This window comes from Bombus pascuorum, chromosome 2 (assembly GCF_905332965.1).
Source record: "Bombus pascuorum chromosome 2, iyBomPasc1.1, whole genome shotgun sequence".
NCBI classification, from domain to species: Eukaryota; Metazoa; Arthropoda; class Insecta; order Hymenoptera; family Apidae; genus Bombus; species Bombus pascuorum.
The window spans coordinates 17,286,623-17,300,222 of NC_083489.1; the positions used below are offsets into that span (position 1 = coordinate 17,286,623).

General features: G+C 43.8%; 1 long non-coding RNA gene across 1 annotated transcript; it reads left to right on the forward strand.

The window, feature by feature from the left end:
- Positions 1-570: 570 nt before the first annotated feature.
- On the forward strand, positions 571-1,510 carry LOC132916724 (uncharacterized). The gene is made up of 2 exons (XR_009660176.1): positions 571-691; positions 912-1,510. It is a non-coding gene; the product is annotated as an uncharacterized LOC132916724 (long non-coding RNA).
- The last annotated feature ends 12,090 nt before the right edge of the window (positions 1,511-13,600 follow it).

Consider the following 13,600-nt stretch of genomic DNA (forward strand, 5'->3'; position numbering starts at 1 on the left):
GAGGAGAACGAAACCGTGATGTGATATAAGTATGAGAATTCAGCGGTGGGGTAGACCAGGCAACCAGGCCTTGAACAAGCGAAAAAGAACAGAAAGCTACGGATTCTTTACAATACGCTACACAAACTACCGCTTTACAAAGTTGCACGAAAATCGGCTACCGCATCTTCCGTTACCAAATCGTCGTTTCCAATCCGTTTCCACGCCTCGTCACTGCGATTTTTAACGATTTGGACGTTGTTTCGTTACGAAAACGAAAGACATGCCCAGAAATAGAAAGTTACACGTCCAAGTTCCTTTTGACTCGAATCACGCGCATAATTTTAAAGCAGCTAAGTCGAAAGTTAAATTCGAACCATCGCTACTTCGAAGTTTGTATAAGCTGTCGCTGTGGGATTATCCGAGGCGATTAAACCCACGCGAAATTTCTATTTTGATTACCTGAAACGAGCGTTACCCGGAGCGAACTTGAATTTTAATGATCGTGCACGCACCCGTAAAATTGACGTTACGCAAGAAAGACCGACCTAACCAGCCTCGTTCACAAAAGTGTGCTTTCTAAAAGTGTCGTAACGAGATATAGTCGCTCAAAACTGGAAGATGCTTCTTCTACAAGTAAGCAACCATCGAGGAAAGCAGGCTAAGTTTCTACGACACTGAAACAATGATCGAGCGCATAAAGAATTATAACGTAAACGTGACGCGTTACATGCGATTTTTCTAGAGTTCTTTCTGCTATCGTCCGCCTATCGTTGGATTTTGCATTTCGATAACGTTTCTATCGGAGAAATCGGTTTCCTCGTATTTTACTCATCGAGGAATGCCAGTATACATTTCCATGCTTCTACGTGCGCTGAGGTTCGCCGTGCATCGAGCTTTCGCAGTACGGTTCATCGGAATTTACGTTGCAGGAACTTTTCCGGAAGTGCGTCAGTAGAATACCGACAATGCATAGAACGGCAGTGGCAAGAAAAAAAAAAAAAAAAAAAAAAAAGAAGAAAGAATGGCTCAAGAAGAAAGAGAAACAGAAAAATAGTGAGGGTACGGTTATCGTCGGAAATTCGATAACGCGTTGTATAACCACAATTATATCAAACCGTTAACATGCTATCGGGATACGTATCCTGTTTTAAGACACTCGAAAAATGTCTGCGTTTTCCGTCCATTGGGCGTCATCGTAGGCGCGAAACATTTTCTACCTATGCCGCGAACAGAAATGAGGAAGAGAAAGGGAGAAGCGAAGGAAAAATGTCTTACCTTTTAGCGTCACGATATTTACGAACGTCAAACGAAATACGTATCGCTACGTCAAAGGTTGCCAAGCTCTGTAACGTTTTATCCGGACGATTACATTTATCCTCGTGACCGTGTATCGACCGTGTAACTTTACGATTGTCCGTACCGAAGTTCATACATTTTTCATGGGTCAGCTAAATTTTAAATATCGTCGATATATCGCGATATATAGCTTGTCTCTCGAACTCAGCAGAAATAAAATCCTTTCCTGCTGTTCCGTTGCGTTTTCCTGGGACTAGATCCTGGCTTTATCGTCAAGCTGCGACTGTGTACGATACGATACCTATACAAGCGACAATTCTACGGGTAAATTATTTTTCGATCCCGCTTCTGCGAATACGAAACTCTTCTCGCGTGAACCATCGTATCCAATCGTATAGAAACATATAAATCTCGATTCGATTTATCCCCAACTTCGTATCTTCGTAAACTCGAGAAAATATGTTGAAAACAGCTGAAACAGAGATCTCTACTTTGATACAGTGAAAAGTACGATAAACCGGATGGTATATCGGCAAAGATGTTTCCTCGGAAAGTTGAAAAATCGGCACCACCTTCTAATTGTTTAAACAGATGAAACGTTCCTCGAAACGATAGTCGTACAATAAAAATGGTATCTACGCAGAAGCAAAAGCATTTGAAGAGACGAGATGAGTGATCGAAGCGGCGCGAAACGAAGCAACGGAGGAAAAGGAAAACGAAAGCGAGGACTTCCGGTGGGGAGAGAAAGAACGAGGGAGAAGAGAGCAAAGAGAAGGAAGTGTTGCGAGGCGTGGGAGAGGGCGTCTCCTTTGACGAAGCGAGGCCACGCAGTGGAGAGAGGATTTTACGAAGCAGCCTGTTCGTGCTTCTATCCTCACCGAAAACCCACCCCAACTTTCACCCTCGCAGCACGCCCGGACGACTCGATGCTCAAAGATGGCCGCCTAGCTGGCTAGGAGGTCACCGGGTGCCTCGCTAGACCACGCCCTACACTCGCCAAACCCGACGGCTTTCCATCGGCCGATTTAGCTTCCACAGCCAGTATCAAGGGCGCTTCAAGGACGAATGCCATTCTGCTCCTTGAAGAAAAATCGTAGCTCCCTCGCTGCGATTGTTTCTTTCCGGAAATTGCGCAATCACGTCGCTCGTTAGCTTCTTGGTGTAGTCTTTCTTAATCGACCTTCCTCGTTTTCCGTTACGTGACACGTTATTTTCGCAAAACGATGGAAAGTACCACCTTCTATCCATCTTCGTTAGGTCTACGAAATTCTCCTTTCCGTCTAGACTTCGTTTCCAAGTTTTCAATTCGAAGCGTTCACGATTTCTTATATTTTTTCGATGTTACTTTCGTTTGGAATATGTAGCCTGTAATGTCCGACGTTCGTTATATTTATTAGATATGGAAGAAGACGTTTATCAGCGTTATCGATCTCTCGCTTTTTTTTCACGAGATTCTCTTACAAATATGGGACATGGCAGCTGTTGAAGGAACTTAACGGACAAACGGATACGTCTGTTACGCGTAACGAACAATTATGGAATTCAAAGGAACACGACAGGCTATCGAAAGAAATACGTGTGCGCAGAGAAGCGGGCTGAGTCAGCGAGACGTATCGCGAGCCCTCCTCCCCCCACTCCTCTTGTCTAGAACTAAATAGGTTTTTGGAGCGTGAGCTTTTTCGGGACAAAATCGATCGACCTGTTTCACTGGCCTAATTACTGGCCGACGTTCTACCGCCGAAGTTCTCGTTCTCGTACGTGTAAACTTGCCGCCTCTGTACATTCTGATACGCTCTGCAAACTCCACTACAGCGGCAAACGTGAGTGTGTCTGTATGTACCAAGTTCTGCACTCTGACAAAAGAGAACAGGATTTACGCTCGCTAATACTCGAAAGATAAGTAATTGGCAAAGTGTATCGCCAAGTCCGAGTACGAAGATAGTGGCGCCAAACGGAAAGATGCAACGCTCGCGTAATCAATGGTCGGACAAATAATGCTCACGCGATCTAGTGGAACGTAGCCTTGTAAAATTTCACGGCGACTATCTCTCTAAACATCATACGAGGAAATTTCTCGCAGATACATCTAAATTTAGACAACGTTATTTCCTCTACCAGGTTGCTCGTTCCGCGAAAATGAGACAATAAATGTCGAGCAACTTGATTTCGCGGAACAACGGCACAATTTACTCGCTATAGCCACTAAAATGTTTCCCGATAAACAGTCCCTCCATCTACCATCACGATATGTTAACTGGCTTACAGCGCTATCCGGTATACGCACTACGAATCGAACGATAAATAATATGTATGGATTCATTCATTCAACTGCAACCAACCGGTGTCCTTTTTTTTAATGAACGGCAAACGGAAAGAAATTACTGTTTCTGCCTCGCGTAAATTACAACCGTGTTTAATAGCAAGTACGTTTCCACACGTGCAAGTTGCACCTGTACATTCGACGTAGACGATACATTCGTTTCTCTTCTCCTTTTTCTATATCGTCCGAGTTTTTTTCGATATTGCTCCCATGGTACGAGACGAATATTCACGCGCGATATTTTCCAAGTACGATAGTACCTGCGTCATTTATTTCGCAAACAACTTCCCTCAAGCGATGCCGCCGAGATATCCCCTCATTAGCACCCCTACGAGCTGTGCGTCTTCACCTGTCTTTCAATTACATCTCCGGCTTCTCTCGCCGGGATTGCTCGTTATCCTCGGAAACCGAGGCGGGTTACGTAATGCGTGCTATAATGGCGCGATTATCGTGCGTGTGAGATAGAATTTTTAAGAACCGAGGAGTTGGAAGAGGAAGAAAAGAAAAATAGCGCTGGACTAACGAGCGGCGCTGCTTCATCGTTGGTAAGCAGAAATTTCAAGGATACTTGAACGCTGTTTTCTAAGATTTTCTGAAAAGAAAAGAAAAAAAAATCATTCGCTGATCGATGTAACTAACGAAATAACCGGCCGTTTTGGGATCGACGACGCACGAGTAATATAGTCTTGAATCGACCGAAAGGAGGTGGAGCAGGAAATGTAAAAGATAGTAGAGGAGAGGGCGCACTGGTGTCGGAGGAGGGACAGAGGTATTTCCGTTGTTGCAGAGTCTATCCATTTGGCAGGTTTATCAAAGGGTATGTGGACGCGCACGCGCGCTCGCATGTGCCCACCTACCTACTTACTTACTTACCTACCTGCATCTTAGTTTGCCTGCTTGCCAGCCAGCCTCCTCTCTAGCTGCTCTCTGGTTGCTCGATTCTCCTGGCCTGCCTGGCTGCTTGCCTGCTAGGCTGCCGGCCTACCGGTTTGCCTTGATCCCTTGAATAGCCAGGAGGTGGGTTGGAAGGTAGGTACGGCTTTCTTACGTAAGCGCTCCACTAGAGAGCGAGTTATCGTGGCAGGGTCGAACAGATGAATCGACACAGAGAAACAGATTTCCAGAGATCCATCGACCGAATTTTTTCTCACCGAGGTTAGACGCTCTTCCGAAAGATCGAAGCGAATCGTTTCGCTGTGCCATCTGCGATATTCCAGGCGGTCGATTTAACTTCGAAAATTTAAGTCGACTCGACAGATCTGTTTCGAAGGGAAAGCTCGAATTTGTTCATCGACTACGCGTCGGTAGGCAATCCGGTTGATTAGCAGGTCTACCAACGATGAAATGTAACGATATCTAGTTATTTATTGATCAGCGGCGTGGACGACGAGGCAAACCTAGGGCGATTCATCGTGTACTGTCAAGGCCGAGAACTTCCTCCTTTCGTTCTTCGACTCGATTAATCTTGCGAAGGAAACGTTCGATCCGGAAGAATCGAGGCAGGAACAGTAATATCGAGACGAACGACGCGTATCGTCGATGATGCAGCATTCCGCCGATGGTCGCGCGGTTTCTAAGCGGGCCAACAACATAGCTATGAATCGTACTCGGCCGGAGTACGGCGCTTGTGCCGTGACACAGATATCACGCCCTCTCTCCAACCCCCTTCGCAATATCCCTTGCTTTCATAGCCGCTGCAAACTGGGCCAGTGCATCTATGAAACGGACGCGTAAATTTACTGGATCAACTTTAACGTTCATCTCCGCAGAGCTAAATATTAGGGTCGCGTTCCTCGCTCCTCGCTAACCGCGGCGTTTTCTCCGCTACCTTTTTCCTCCTCCTTCTCCTCTCAATGTTCGCATCCGCCGTGCTTTGTATTTTCGAGGCCAAATTCTTCCTTGCACGCGTATTTCTTTACCTTCGACCCTCACATAATGCACGTAACGTACCTACAAAATACGAATCGAACGAGCATCTCGATGCACGGAAACGCGAATAATAAAAGAGGAAGAGATCGTCAAGCGTCCCGAAGATCGTTTCGAAGACGAACAGACACATTTATCTGGCTGATCGAGCCATGAAAATTTCAGGGTATGCGGATGGACCTGTTGGTTGTCCGTCGTGCAGCGTTGCAACCGTATTTTTCCATAACGAGAGTGCCGTCGCGTCGCGTCAGGAGGCGCAATTGTGGAGGTTAGAATCACGCGTGCGCGACCGCTCGCGTTCTCTCGCGTATCCATAATTGCGCTGCTTCCTGCGCGTGAATACCGTTGTCCTACATTTCGGTAAGTACGCCTCCGTCGCGTTATTTTACGAACTAGGTCGAACGACTCGGCCGTCATACCGCGCAAGCCTAATCGTCGGGAGTCTGCTGGCCTACTGCTCGCTCCTTTCTTTTCACCGATCGACCACCCGCTATTTTATCGCACCCTTATCACCGTGCCTCGCCAATCAGAAATGGTACACCGATCTAGCTAGAATATTCTTTCGTTCAACGATGCCACGGCAGTTGGTGCATGTCATCGAAACTCTTTCTTCTTCTTCTTCTTCTTCTTCTTCTTCTTCTTCTTCTTCTTCTTCTGCTTCTTCTTTCGTTTCTCCTGCGTGTGCGTATCTGTACATACTTTAAAGAAAACTTCGTCTTAGAACGCCTGAAACGATACCGTCTGTGGAGATTAGGGTTAGGTTGAGGTTAGATTTGAGATTCGCTTCGAGCATTAATATCTGAATCACGACAAAACACCTGCGAGAAATTGGGCGACTACGTTGTTGCGTCGAAAACACTTTCTGACCCCCTTGACACGGGACTTGAAATCGTAGCGTAGGAAACCTCCTATCGTTATTGCAATCCGGTGTAATTACGGCTCACTCGTACTTCCGAGATCTTCCTCGCAGAAATTGCTGGAAACATTTATTTTCCTCATTCTCGATTGTTCTCTGCATTCTGCTGCTAAGACCAGTGTCTTCGGTTTCGATTGAATCTCGTAGCAAAAATCCTAACAACGATTTCTATCTTCTCCAAGATGAAACACATCGGATCGCGTTGAAAGACGTATTGTTACTTCCGAGTTTCCTAACCTATATACCTGACAGTTTTCGTAAAGGCATGGGTTTGCAAGGTAAAAACGATGCATTACGTCATCGACTGTGAAAACATTCGCGTATTCTCCGGGAGGATGGCAGGTGCAGGAATAGGCCGACCCGCGAGCGTTCGTAACGAACGTTTTAAGCTGCGAATCTGCCGCTACACGGAAGCGCGGACCCTTTCAGAGGAAGCGGACTTTCGCCCTAGTGAATCCGCGCACCGGTTGGATCATCGTTAATTTTAGAGGGCAGCAGCGGCCTTCGAGCAACGCAGCTCGGGCTCTCTTTTAACGAGCATCGATGGGAACGAATTTCTCTCGCTGCCTATTCCTCGTAATTATTCTACCTTTCGGTTTTTCTTCCTCCGTCCTCCGACCAACTTCCTAGCCGATATTAAACGCGCATCGACTTCGTTAACCCTGCCTCCCCATTACCGCGGCAATTCCGCTAAAAACGCTTATTTCTTGAAACACGCCTGATTCTAGTCGTCTCTTAAATACCGTATATACGTCGGCATTTCGTCGCTTCACGCGAGAACGTTTGGTCTTTGGTTTTGCATACTATTCGACGTGTCTGAGAGGAATCTTCGCCTCGAGTACTCGTCCTTGGTGAAAACTCGTTAAACAATGATTACTCTTGAGGATCTATACTTATCGATAAGGATATTTTGTTTTCTTACAGCAAACAAATATGATACACGTACGTTGGGAACCTGTATTACACGTTAGCGAAATGACGTGGCTCTTAAGTTTTTTAATTTTCAATTTCAATATTTGAAATTCTAAATGTTTTAAAAATACGACGCACGTCGTTCATTTGATTTTTAAAGGTAGGAATTGCGTTGATGTGACTATGAGCATATATATTTACGGTGAGTATTTTTTCGTTACGAAGATATTTCAGCGACCGAGACGCGGTGAGATTTTTGTACGATTTTGCTTCGGCCACGTCGGACCTTTTCGGACTAATTCTCTGTTTGGACGTGAATGCGTACACACATATACACACGCGTAAATATACACAGGCAGTACTCTCTGGTGATTCTTACGTAATCGCAAGATAGACTTAGCGATATTTCGTTCTTTTAACGCCGCTGAACGCTCAAGCTGTTTTTACGTCGTGATCGGACAAGCGATTCTCAAAATGTTGCGTGTAGCATATAGGTAAGTATACGTGTGTACGAACTTCCCGTGCGATGAATCGAAAATAACGCTGAAATATTACTTACTTGTATAGGTATATTGTCGGTAAATAAATCTGAGTGTATAATTTTATCAGATAAATTTCGCTGTGCTGAGTTGCTGGTTTGTTTTTGAATCGTTCGTCCGATTAGAACTTGCTTAAGCCACTACCTTCGAGCACGATAAGCAAAAAAGATTCTTATCGCATTGTAACAGGATGCGCGAAGAACATAAGATCAAGATCACCACCGATTTCTGCTATAAAAAATTTTCCATTCGATCTTCTTACCGTTTGGGAAGAAAAATTCTAATTTTCTATATTTGTTACTTGTCTCGGTGTACGTATGGGTAATAAATATATCTCAAAATCAAGGAACAAATCATCGACAGAAGAAATTGTTCGCTATTGAAAAAGACGGGTGACCTTGGACAGAAAAATAGTCGAATTGTTCGCACAAAGACGTCTTGACATAGCGCTGCTGCCATAATGCAAGTACATACTTACTACATACTTACTACAAGCACATACTTACATACGCATTAAGTAGATAGGAGTACATGCGTAAGTACATACATTAGAACGACGAGACCACGCTTACAATTACGTTTGCTGATTTTGTGATCATAAATTAATACGATTCCAAATAGATACGACACGACTACGCGCGCCGTATTCCATGGGAATATATGTATGTATGTATATTGAATTCGCGTGTATATACACCCGCCTCTGAAGGTAGCGTAACACAGTGGTACTCACCGCGAAAATTATCCGTTACTACTCTACGTCTTAATCCGTCGCGTTAGTAACAATAAGAGTCAGCGTTTTCTGCGAAATGAGACACTCGTTGATACTAAAATACGATTTGACGTTCATGGAAGTGGAACGCAAAGACTTTCACGGTATGCGATTTCCATTGTCTTCGATTTGAAATTAGATAGTAAACGTACCGAATAAATAATTAAGTATAACATTTTGAATATTCGTTCGACTAACGACCGTCCTTCGAAGTATATAGGTAATTTAAAATTCAAGTATGCACATCGGAAAGGCATTGGTTTCGTAGGAAGAACCGACTGAGGGAGAAGGCGTCGTTGCGGAAAGCAATTGGTCGAGCAAGTGGAAATATCCAAGATCCAGCGAGAAAGGCGCGCGCGTACGTTGTCTCAAACGACACCGATTTCTAAGTGGAAAAACCAACTGTTACCAACTGTGGTTAACGCATATTGCGTGCACATTCCATGATCGTTCGTTCGTGCGATCTACACACGGAGGAGAAACGATATTCGAAGAATCCCTTTGACCGTGGCACGAGCAAACTTTCGAGAATTTGATCGGCATGGCAGCGAAAGAGTTGAGCATAGCTCGGTGAGTACCACTGTTGTAGGGCGATCATGCGCGCTCCTCCAGCTCTACGGCAACCAACCCCCGCGGCTTGCGTCGCCTATCTAGCCTTCTGTTAGTTGCGTAACGCTGCAGAGTCATGCGATAGGATAGTACTGTCGTGGCGCGACTCACGAACACGGACGAGCATGGTCGAACGTGCACGAACGTGCACGAAGAGGAACGGGGAGAAACGAACGACACAGAGGAAACGAACCGAGCAAGACGAACGGACGTGCGGACGTACCGATAGATCCAGAGAGAGGAAGAAGGAGAGAGAGATGGCGAGCGCGAGAGGTTAGGGGAACGGAGAAGATGCTTCGTCTTTGGCGAGGACGAAAAGAGTGTAGAACGTAGAGTGTAGGTAGAGTGCAGAGAAGAGATGGTTCAGCCTTGAAACGCGCCGCGAGCGGCTTCGTCGCGAGTTCCGTGCACGAACGCCGACTCGCGGATCGTGTCGAATCGTTTTTTCCGATTTTTTTCCCACGTCTCGGCAGCTCGCCGTTGTTCGTGCCACCTGGTACCGTTACTATTGCCCGTCCTATCAGGATTTTCGTGTTCCCTTGATCGAGCAGCGTTACCTTCTATTTTACACACGTTTTATCTTTTGCCTCGCGCGCCGTTCGACACTTTCGCGACAACGTGAATCGATTTTTAATTCGTATATACCGTGAATTCTATCGTCTGCGATAGCTGCACGAACGATAGCTATTGGATAAACGGTATTGCTCGGTTTTCATTTCGATGCGGAACGCGTACGAATTAGAGAGCAAGTTAAAAATTAAACGTGACGTTCAAGTCTTAGATCAAACCGAAAGCAACTTTCTGACAACGGTAACCGTAACCATTAACGTACCTGAAATAACGTAATTTATCGTTCCAGACAGTTTTATCTGGTCCATGGTATCGGGAATGAATAGCCGGCCGGTAAATTTATCAAGGAAACCATGAATCGGCTGAATGCGTATATCATCAATACGATAAGGAACGTATCGCTTGGGAATCCTCCATAGGCGATCTCTTTCGAGTTTTCCGATTGTCGCGTGCGTTTCGCAATCTTCCAACCTGACTTGTAAGATATTCGCGGTCGCGACTAGGTTTTCTTCGTAGAGCATCGGATGCGAAGTTCCGAGAAGTACCGCGATAGATAAAAATAGATAAAAGCGACGGCATCGGTGGCCCGTTGGCGTTCTGGGAACGCTTTCGTCAATCAGGGTCACGAGTGCACCGATGCGCCTCGTTATGTCTAAAAGCAGTTTCGTGTAACTCCGAGGAAACGAAGGTTTCGTTCAACGAGTGAACGGCAACCGTACTGACCTAAACACGTTCTAGATGACAATGCTTTGATGGAAACGCATTAACCAACCGAATTATCGCGTTGGTTACGTGGTTTCCGCATTGTTCTTTGCTATCTCTATCTTAGTACAATGTTAAGTTAATGGTATTTCCCATATGCAATCTATAGGTATGTATTTAATCATTTCTGTCCCAAGAAGCGTGTCGCATATTTAATTCGTCGAAATAAGAAAGCTGAACTATCATTTTTAAACGAAAAGGAGAATTCGTAGGTCGATTGCACAAGCCTCAATAACCGTCTCTCTTTCTCACGTATACATCGATCGAACGAGCTCGACTATCTTTCATAACGATGAGGTGAAAAGAAAAGACAGGGTGGTCGCGTTGCGTTGGTGGAAAGATAACAGAGCGCGAGTGTGAAAGAAAACAGTGTGCAATCAACGGTATGCATATACGACACTTTTCGCATAAAGTTGAGAAATCGTGCCGCGCGCAAGCAAAAGCAAGAACTAAGCGACTTTTTTTCAATGCTTCGATAGCAGTTTATTTTGTCGAACGTGCACGACTTATTTCTTAATCCACAATCGAGGGAACCAATGTTGAAACCAGACTTTGCTAAGGACGCGCCCTATATTTTTGTATGTATGTACAAGTACGTTGTAAAAATATACGTATATCTGCAAATACGGTTCGTCCCGATATTACACCTGGAAAGATAACAGAAAGCGATTTGGTATAAACAAGATGGTCAATCGTTGAACAGTCTTTTCGGAGAAAAAGATTGTAGTTAAAAAGCAGAAGAAAATACAGAACACTCGTCGAGTAAGATGAGCATGAGCGTAAAGAGGTTAGGTCGAAGAAGTCTGGGAAAGTAGAGCACAGGGAAATTGGAGGAAATGCAGTGAGAGGGAGAAAATGGGAGAAAAAAAATTGCGGGAAGAAGGGCTGGGACGACGACAAAGTGGAATGAAAGCGAGCGCGAGGGAGGCGGAAGCCGAAGGAAAGGGGAGAGGAAAAACGCGGGCGTAAAGAAAAGGAAAGGAAACGAAGGGAAACAGAAAGAAACGCATGGCACGAGAAGGGTAGCTGGTTTCGACTTTGTAGTAGGCCTCGATCGATGCTGTTACCATGGTTACAGGGCAGTACCGCGGTGCTCTACTACTGATTATTTATGTCAAGGATCCCTCCCTGCTTCGAAGCTCGGAGCGCAAACTGAAACGCGAATCACCCTAACCGGAGTGGCGATGGTCTCTCGAGTCTCCCTCTCGCAAGATTTCCAACAATTTTTTCACACCGAGTTTACACGTTGCGAACGCTACTCAATTTTCGTCCTAGAAATCCGAATTCGCTTTGACGAATCAATCTTATTCTCAATTTCGTCTTCGAAAATTTCCTACCGACGAATCAGACGGACGATAAAGTCTCGCTCTCAAACTCCAAACTGAATCAAGTACGATGTTATCGAAAACGTAGAATCATTCGTTTGTATGGATCGGTAGCTTAGTGATACTACGACTAAATTAAATGCAAATTCTTATACTATTTACACAATTATTTAGCGTTGCTAACTTTGTGATCTATGTATGTAACTACATATGTATACATGTAGATAGAAAAACGTCTCGCGAAATCTAGCTCGTGAAGCAGAACGGGGTTTCTTCGAGCGATTCAACGGCCACGGGAAACCAATAAAAGTTAATGATTCGATTTAAGCGGTTTCACAGAACTTTTCGTTTTTTTCTTACAGTGAAAGAGCTCTAAGAAAGATGTGACTAAAACGAACATATGTATTTTGTATGGTCTCTAAGATCGGTGCCTATCAGTTATCAAGCAATTTGTTTCTTTTACGAAATCCCTAAGTTCCTTAAACTTTTGGTAAATCAATTTTTAGTGTTTTAATCGTCCAGATAAATAAAAGTATACGAGTTTATACGTCGTAACCCAAGAGATAGGTTATGTCTATTCAGCCATAATTTAAAAGAACTTTAACGTTACAAAAAGTAAAAAAGATAACATAAAGGAATAAGGGTTCTTACAAGAAATGAGATAATAAGATTATCAGATTAGAGGATCATAAACCACCAGTAAATTTTTTAATGAATCGTCTTAAATGCATTGAAGCGAAGATTAGTTGGCATTTAAATGATGGCTATTATTAATGGCAAGTGACGACTAGAGATGGAGCTTCGGTGCTCTTTTTAGAGCGAGCAGGACGGAATAGAATACGCAGAGGGAAGTATTCCCGTTGGGAAGGATGCTTTCGACCCAGTTTCACCCTTCCATGGTGGTGGAACCGTCATGAGCAATCGATACTGCGTCAAGAGCCACGACGTCGTGCTCTATCATTATGAAAGATATTGCTCTACCTTGCGCAGAAACGACAATTAAACGCGAGTAAAATGATGTCATCTTTCTCTTTTAACTTCTTTCTGTTCCTTTTTCGACAAGTTCTTTTTCTAATTCCACGGTTGCCGATATAACCTAATTTTTAGAGCGTAATATTCGATTGTTAGTTTAAAAAAATAATTTAACTTTAAAATACTGCCTCTTTCTCTTGCGCTCTCCTTTTTCCTTGTCAAGGTGATATATAGTTTATTAAAGTTAATTATTCGTTACAATCAGTAATATACTTGTTACCTATAACAGGCATCTTCGCCATTTACTGTATAGTTTCTTGAAAGTCGGGTAATTTATAATTTTAACATGTTAATAAACGTATGATTGGAGAATAATGCAAAAATTTTGTTACATGAAGATGATTATTTGGTACATTATATACGTACATTCACAATGTATCTTTGACGTATTCGTCACGAAGTGTTTATAATGTACCACCATTTGCATTCATTTGAATGCAAAATAACCATATTTTTAAGAATTATGATAGAACCGTCAAAATGTGCGTCACGAGTTACGACATAAAGACGAATCCGAAGACAGTTTGTTACAAAAAATAATAAAGAAATCAATTTTCTTATGAGTTTGCAATCGTTCTAAATTAAATACGTAATTATATAATCAATGGTATGTAGGTGTAAGTGTAATCGTACAATTTC